The sequence below is a fragment of the Meles meles genome, chromosome 3 (genome assembly GCF_922984935.1).
Source record: "Meles meles chromosome 3, mMelMel3.1 paternal haplotype, whole genome shotgun sequence".
Classification (NCBI taxonomy): Eukaryota; Metazoa; Chordata; class Mammalia; order Carnivora; family Mustelidae; genus Meles; species Meles meles.
This window is the reverse complement of record NC_060068.1, coordinates 169,171,858-169,179,568: the sequence shown is the minus strand read 5'-3', so window position 1 is coordinate 169,179,568 and position 7,711 is coordinate 169,171,858.

The following is a 7,711-nucleotide window of genomic DNA, read 5'->3' as shown; positions in this document are numbered from 1 at the left end:
AGCAGAAATGATTTCTCATCTTCATCAAAAACTTGCAGAGGGGCGCCTGGGTGGCTCAGTGGATTAAGCTGCTGCCTTCGGCTCAGGTCATGATCTCAGGGTCCTGGGATCGAGTCCCGCATCGGGCTCCTTGCTCCGCAGGAAGCCTGCTTCCTCCTCTCTCTCTGCCTGCCTCTCTGCCTACTTGTGATCTCTCTCTCTGTCAAATAAATAAATAAAATCTTTAAAAAAAAAAAAACTTGCAGAAACTGATCACATCCCAATTTTTAGGTTTTCCTCCCATGACCTTTAAAAGAAATCATTGTTATTGAAGGTATGGGAATTTTTTTTTTAAAGGACATGGGCAACAACAATTTCTCAATGTCAGTGGTATCTCCAATTTTTGTTAATTTACAAAAATTCTGGTGTCTGCTCTAACACAATGTCTAATAAAAATAATGTTAGTTAAGTATTTTATAGGTTAACGTACTGGGATTTCTTTACAACAGTTAGCCCTGAAACTGAAGCTATTATGTCATACTTGAGGGCCAACACTGCTGCTGTGTGTTTGCTATTGCACAAAAGGTAAGACTGGAAGAGAAGTCAGTAAACCAGTGGGGTGATAGATGGCGAACGGCTTTAGGAGGCTTTGATGAAGCTGTTGGCCTTTACTACATGTAAAATGAAAACACATCAAAAGATTTCAAGCAAGTGTATGACTTACTATATTTTAAAAAGATCAATCTGACACTTAAGTGTGTCCAGGTATAGAAGCCAGAGACTAGTTAAAAATTTATTATAGTAATCCAGATAACAGAATATTATCTCTTGGACAAGAGTAGAGGCAGTGAAAGAGGTGTAAAATAGTTTTCAGTTTTTGAGATGGTAGAATTTGTAGGGTATTCAAAAACAACTTAAGAGAGTTCAGATGAAAAAAATGAATCTGAGAAATGGGGTAATATCTGTAATATAGAATTAATGCTGTGTTTTGTTCTGTATTTTTTGCTTAAAATTAGTTATAGTGTAACATGGGTGTATGCAGATGATGATGATTAGTGGAGAGGGCAATGTTAATGATGTAAATGAAAAACTGAACAATTAGTGGAGTGATAACCTTGAAAACAATATTAAGAGCCTACAAGATCCTGGGAACTGGTCTATACAGTGAAGACATAATAGTAAAAAGACAAAGTTACCACTTTTAATGGAATGGTAAATAGAAGATAAAGTTCAATAAAAATAAATAACCAAAAAAAAAAAAAACAACCCAAAACAAAATAAAATAAATAAATAAATAACCAACATTCTAAGTACACATTATCTTGGTTTAAATTGCTATAAAAATGTAGAAGAGGGGCGCCTGGGTGGCTCAGTGGTTTAAAGCCTCTGCCTTCAGCTCAGGTCATGATCCCAGCATCCTGGGTTCAAGCCCCACATTGGGCTCTCTGCTCAGCAGGGAGCCTGCTTCCTCCTCTCTCTCTCTCTACCTACTTGTGATCTCTGTCAAACAAATAAATAAAATCTTAAGAAAAAAAAAGAAGAAGCTCTAAAAAAATGTAGAAGAGATCATTTGAAATGGTGCAAGTATGCTTGTGTATATAAGGTGATCAGGAAAGGTATCACTGCTTAAGTAAAAGAGGAGACAGGACCCATTGAACAAGTGGAGGTGACTTTGGGTATGGGTAGTCCATGCATTGAAACAGGAAAAGAAAAAGAAAAGAAAGGGTAGACACAAGTACATTAGTAGCTCTGATGGTGAGAGTGTATCCATATTTTCTTCTAGTTGTTTCTGTTACTTCAGTAAAATCAGTATCAGCATTAAAAACTTTGAGAAGTAAAACCCTTGTAAGGGGAGATAGATGCAAATTCATCAAGACTGGGTTAAGCATTGGTTAGAAAATCTGAGACCTAACTATTAGAGTGAATTTGTTCTTTTTCTGATTGTTCTGGCTATTCTAGACCTTTGAATTACATGTAAATTTTAAAATCACCAATTTCTGCATATAGATACACGCATCCACATGCATGTGCCCACACATGTACACACACACACACACACACACACACACACACACACCACATACCACACAAAGCTGTGATTTTAGATGGGATTATATTGAATCTACAGCTTAATTTGAGAATTAATGTAATATTGTCTTTCAATTCATTCACATGGAGTATATCTCTATTTATTTACATTTTGGTGCTTTTTCATCATTTTTTTAGTTTCATTGTATAATTTTGCTCTTTCTTTGTTAAATTTACTCCTATTTTATTCTTTTTGGTGCTATTGAAAACCCAACTTTTAAATATTTATTATTTATTCATTCAATAGATTATCCAATGCTAGTATATAAAGATAAAACTGATTTTTTTTTTGTTTAATTGATCTTTCATTTCTTGATCTTACAAAACTCATAAGTTATATTTTCCTTAGAGTATTCTGGGGTACTTGGGTGGCTCAGTTGATTAAGCATCCAGCTCTTGGTTTCAGCTTAGGTCATGATCTCACAGTCATGAGATCAAGCCCCACACTGGGATCCTCACTCAGCTTGGAGTCTGCTTAAGATTCTCTTTCTCTGGGGCACCTGGGTGGCTCAGTGGTTTAAGCCTCTTCTTTCAGCTCAGGTCATGATCTCAGGATCCTGGGATCGAGCCCCACATTGGACTCTCTGCTCGGCAGGGAGCCTGCTTCCCCCTTCCTCTCTGTCTGCCCCTCTGCCTGCTTGTGATCTCTCGCTCTCTGTCAAATAAATTTAAAAAAAAAAAATTCTCTTTCTCTGCCCTGCCCTCTGCATATGCTCTCTAATTAATTAACTAAATAAAATCTTAAAAAAAAAGAACTTTCTATATACATGCTCATGTCCTTTGTGAATAACAGGAGTTTTACTTTCCCTTTCCAGTCTGGATGAACTGTCTTTTTTATGTCTTACTGCATAGGACAGGAACTTCAGGATAAGACTAACGTGGAGAAATTGAGTATTCTAGCTTTTCCTCTATTCTTAATGAGGAAGCATTCAATAATCACCATCAAGTATGGTCTTGGTGTTGAATTTTGTTGATACCATTTATCAGGTTAAAAAAAGATTTCCTCATTGTCATTTTGTGCTAAGAGATTTCCTAATGTATGAATGTTAAATATTGTCAAATGCTTGTTCTTCTACTATAAGATGGCTGTGTTTTTTATTATGTATATGATATATGTATTAAGGTAAAATAGTTAATTACATTGCTTGATTTTCAATTGATGAGTCAACTTTGTATTTGTTATCTGAATAAACTCCTCATGGTCATGATGTGTAGCATTGCATCTTATATTCTAGAACTTTCTTAAGGAATTTTGTGTCTATGTTGACTAGGAATATTGGTTGGGAGTTTCCTTTTGAAGTTTGGTTTTAGGGTCAGTGTAATCTTGATAGCAGAATGATTTGTAAGGATTTTCCTCATGTTCTATTTTCTAACCAATTTGTATAAAGTTGTACTTCTCCTTACTTAAACCTTTTGGAGAACCATTAGTGAATCTATCTATAAATCAATTTTTTTGTTATTGTGCTTGTTATTGAAAAAAATCTAATTATGAGTTCAATTTAATAGATATAGGGAAACATATTATCTATTCTCAAATTGGATATGATAGTTTCTGTCTTTCAAGGCATTTTTCCATTTTATTTATTTAAAAAATTTATTGGCATAAAATTGGGGGCACCTGGGTGGCTCAGTGGGTTAAAGCCTCTGCCTTTGGCTCAGGTCATGGTCTCGGGGTCCTGGGATTGAGCCACACATCGGGCTCTCTGCTCAACAGGGAGGCTGCTTTCCCCTCTCTCTCTGCCTACTTGTGATTTCTGTCTGTCAAATAAATAAATAAAAATCTTAAAAAAAATTGGTCACAATTTGCAATGTGTAGGGAATGAGGTGATTTTTTTTACATCATTCTGGATATTGGTAATTACTTTTTTCTGTTTAAAATTGTTGATATCTGCTATTATTTCTTTTCATCTGATTTATTTTAAAATATTCTTCCTTTTTTCTTAAAGTAGAATCTAAAGCATTTGACATATGTATTTTTTTATACAAGTATTTAACACTATAATTCTCCCCAATACACTGCTCTCGCTGCATTCCAGATAACTGTATATATTTAAAATTTTTTTTATTCTTTTCAAAATATACTTGATTTTCTATGTAATTTATTCTTTGAAATCTGTTATTTAGAAATGTTTGTTGATTCCTCAGATATATTTCAGGTATTATTCTCAAATTTGTATTTATCTTCTTTCTTCTTTGAAGAATATACTTCTAGTAATTCCAATCTAAAAAAAAAAAAAAAAATTACTGGGAATTGCTTTATGGCCCATAATATGGTCTACCTTGTTTAACCTTTTTTTCATGGTTGTATAGCAAAACATGTGTTCTGTTGTTTTTAGGCAAAATGTTGACTAAAAGTCCATGAGTTTAACCAATCTGATAGGGTTCTATCTATATCCTTGCTTACCATCTGTCTACTTTCAATATCAGTTGCACAGAATGAGGTATTGAAATTTCCAACTATAATTGTGTGTCTATTTCCCCTTTCAGTTCTAGCACTTTGCTTCATACTCCAATGTGTGAAATTAAATTTTCTTAAGGATACCTCATTCTCCATGTACATGCCAGTGAGTACAGAGCTGTCTGGCAGCTGAAGGAAATTAAATAATCTTTTCCACCAAGAAAGTGTGTTTTCTTTTTTTTTTTTTTTAAGATTTTATTTATTTATTTGACACAGAGAGAGAGATCACAAGTAGGCAGAGAGGCAGGCAGAGAGAGAGGAGGAAGCAGGGTCCCTGCGGAGCAGAGAGCCCGATGCGGGGCTCGATCCCAGGACCCTGAGATCATGACCTGAGCTGAAGGCAGCGGCTTAATCCACTGAGCCACCCAGGCGCCCCGAAAGTGTGTTTTCTTATGAACATGTTTTTCTCAAATATAGTTAATATTGTAATTATATTTACCCCCCTGGAAGTTAAGCATATGTCTAACTCTCTCAAAGGAAATAAGTCCTTTTATATATGCCCCAAAATTGTTATCAAGTTTTGGAAAGTAGGATAAAGTTCTGAAATTGATTCTGAAACATTGATAGGATGTGATGTGGTTTATATAATAACAATTTATGTGATATTGAGTTTAAACATTCAAAATAAGTCTGATAGAACTGTAAGCCAAGAAAAAGAAGGCATGTTAAGAGTATCCAGGCCCTTCAATTAGTACATGGGATTCATCAACCAGACTATGATAAGCAGTGATTCCTTCTATCTTTCCAAACTATGCCAAGCTTGTTGAGTACCATTAGCATAGAGATCATAGGATGATTCCTATTCTGCTGAAGACCATATCAATGACATAGAGCAGAGATCATGTGCTGGGGCTTAACAATCTTAAATCCCTGGACAGGAACCCTCAATGTGTGCTTTTTACTCCTTTTTCCTCCTGTATCTTTATAGTTGTCACTTAGGTAAAGAAAATAAATAAGTGAAAGTTTTTGTCATAGTGGAATGGACTTTTGTTTTAAGATGTTTATTGCTGTTCTAAAAGAAATGATAAAATCTGTATATGCTCAAATCTCAGCAATGAACATTTCTGGCTATGATGGAATAACAGGTACTAGATTTACCACCCAACCTTGAACAACTAGAAAACCACACACATGCACCACACACACAAGTGTTTTCAGGTTTGAAATAACAAGGAGCAAAGGATAATAATTTGCAGGAGGAGGGAAACACATGGGATGAACTCTACTAGTATCCATTTCACTGTCTGGAACATTTCGGGATGTGATTATTACCGGGTAACGTTCCCCATCAGAACCAGACCGTGATGCTGAGTGAAAGACATCAAATTTGAAGGTCGGAGAGCTCAACAAGGTTAGCATTTGTTGGAGAGACTATTGGAAATCTGGAAACTGTAGAGGGAGAAAAGGGGAGGGAAAGTACTCACAGGAGCACACTCTAAAGGGATCCCCTTGAGTCCTTAGTCATGGATTCAGGTTCAAGAGAGTATCATTAATGAGAAGAGAAAAACTCTGGAAGAAGAGAGTCCAGCAGAGGAGGATGAGTTAATGTGTAACCCTGTCATCTAAGCATCTGGAAGTCCTATAGAACATGCAGTTTAGAGAAAATATAGAACCCACGAAAGAGATCTGATTTAGAAAACAAAGAAAAATGTCCAAGAGTGAGGTATTCTGATTACATCTGTAAAGCAAACGCCAATCTTGAAATGTTTTAAACATTGCTCCATGATTTGCAGAAATTAATTTTTTAAGAAGGGGAGAAAAAGAGATATTTTTCCTAAATGGAGTTTTTCCTCAAAGCAGTACGTGTTCATCTTTAATAAGGCTATGAAGTTTGGCAATGTAAGTTCATGAGAACTGGCCCTGAATTAAGCTAGCCATTCAGTATTTTTCCTCAGCTTACTGATACACTTTAGTGAATTTCCCTTACTAAATCTTGTTCCCAAATTTCATCTTATAAAATTGTTTTTGCATATGCCTGAGAATTGTCAGTTATATCACTTTGTATATACCACTCTCTTACTCACAGACACAGCTAGAGCATAATTATAACCTATTAAGTTCTCATTTTTAACATATGTCAAACATTGGTGAACAGCAAGCCTGGCGTGAGGCAGTGGGATGCTGACTTTTTATAAACGACTCTTCTTTCAAAAGTAAAATACACTTTAGGAAGCACTGATAGAACATTGTCTGTCCATTGTGGGGCAATGCTACTTTGCTTTTGAAATTTTACAACAAAAGGGTAGGGCAAAATGGGAGTATAGGGATTTCTGGTGCCTGTCTTTCCCAGAAACTTTAACTTCAACAATTGTCTGCACATGAAAATAGTGTCACCGGATCTCAGAATTCCAAGTGAGGGATTGTAATACCTGGCTGAAGCACAAATATTAAAAAAAAAAAAAAAAAAAAAGATGCTTTAAACATGGTAGGAAAGATAGATCCACATTACCCTATCACCCGTCACCCAAGCCCAGGCAGCCTGCACAAAGACCCCTGCCCCCAGGTAAGTAAAATGAGAGAAAAATGCCAAATGAGGATAAAGAGAGTAGAGAGAGAGTAAAAGGAGAATCTGGCTTCACCATGGACCCTAGGACAAGGCCTACCCCCAGCCTTAAATGACTACTGTAGAGCTCCCACAAAACTGGCCCCCAGGTGCCTGAAAACTTCCACAACCCCAGGCAGCTCCTGATACAGCAGGCTCTTGGTACTATAAAGAACCTGGCTCTGGTGACACGATGCTCATGGCTCGTCCCAACACTGGCCAACTCATACCCTCGGTGTCTCCTGTGACCCCAGGCTCCTGCAAACCCAAGTTCCCAGACAGGTCCAGTGCAAGGCTGAAGAGCAAAACTAGGCTTTTTATCCACTCCAGACTCAAGCTGACTCCTGTAGGCCCAAGACCCCTTGTGTACTCCAATGTCTGGGCAGTCTCTACAGCCCCAAACCCAGGCTGTTTCCTTCAGTGCCAGGGTCCCCACCCACCCTACTGGCCGATCACACCTACAGGCTGGATTCTGAGGCTCCAGGCTCCAGGCCAACTCCCACAGATCCAAGCAGTAGGCTTATTTCTATGCCAGGCAACCTCTGTGGCCCCAGTCTGCAGGCTGAATCCTGGGAAAACACACTCCAGCCCTCCCCAGAACCAGACTATCCCACACAGACCCAAACACAAGGCCCACCCAAATT